This window comes from Wasmannia auropunctata, unplaced genomic scaffold, assembly GCF_000956235.1.
Source record: "Wasmannia auropunctata unplaced genomic scaffold, wasmannia.A_1.0 LD336085.1, whole genome shotgun sequence".
Taxonomy (NCBI): domain Eukaryota; kingdom Metazoa; phylum Arthropoda; class Insecta; order Hymenoptera; family Formicidae; genus Wasmannia; species Wasmannia auropunctata.
This window is the reverse complement of record NW_012026805.1, coordinates 3,155,287-3,156,313: the sequence shown is the minus strand read 5'-3', so window position 1 is coordinate 3,156,313 and position 1,027 is coordinate 3,155,287. Positions and strand designations below refer to the sequence as shown.

General features: G+C 58.0%; 1 pseudogene; it reads right to left on the bottom strand.

Annotated features, from left to right (window-relative positions):
* Window positions 1-219: 219 nt before the first annotated feature.
* LOC105448550 overlaps window positions 220-1,027 on the bottom strand; it is a 7,257-nt pseudogene continuing 6,449 nt past the window's right edge.

Here is a 1,027-nt window from a genome sequence, read left to right as displayed (position 1 = left end):
AGTGCCACACGGCAACCGACCAGCGGGGACATCCGCGCCCGCTCCACCGTTACCGACCGCACCGTACGGAGCACCGGATCTACTACCGACTGGTCCCGCCGACTTACCGACCGTCTCTCTCTGACCCTCGGTAACGACACGCTAACACGCGTTGGTCGTCTCACGCTTTCTTGCCTACCTGGCCCGACGAGCATATCCGAGCGCAAGAAAAGCGAACCGTCACAACGTAATCGACAGGCTGACTTCCTCCGCGATCTCCGCTATCTGTCCGTTCGCCGTGCGGATCCGGAAGCCGTTTGTAGGACGAGTCGAAACCCGTAGGCCTCGCACTATCTCTATTCCGACATCCCCAAAGATCGTTCTACTCGATCCGGAGTCGACTAAAGCTAACAGCGGGTGTTCCTCTATGTAAATTCGTAAATATCGCAACGGTGGTGCTCCGGACCCTTGACACGACGTCTGTAAAAATTCAGACACGGCAGACTCGAATTCAGCGCGGGTCTCTATCGAAATCGCGGGAGTCGCGGCGACCCGCTCTAGCGACTCTCCGTCCCGTTTCTCGAACATTTATTACACGTCTTTAGCGTGACGTCGGCCTGTCCGCATCGGAAGCAATACAAGTGCCGATCCTCGCTACATTCCCGCGCGAGGTGACCGACCTTCTTACAATTCCAGCATCTTGCCGTGCTGGAAGAACGCGCGGATGTCGCGGGTGGGATCGCGGCAGCCGAATTTGCCTGTGCGGTTGTTCCGCGCGGTCGTCTCGCGGCCCTATGGCCTCCCGCACTCGCGGGCGCCTCCAACCCCGCGGTAACTATCGCGATCGTACGCGCGGTTTTCTTGGGCTTGTACGCTAATTCCGGATGTATGGACTTTTCCGGCGGCGGCGGTGCGCGATATCGCGTCGCGGCGTTCTGTACAATCTCTAAACGCGACGCTATCAACTCGAGAGAAGCGAAACTTTGAAACTCGTGTCGTCGTATGGATCCTGTATCCGCGGCAGCAAGCTACGGTATACATGATCCAA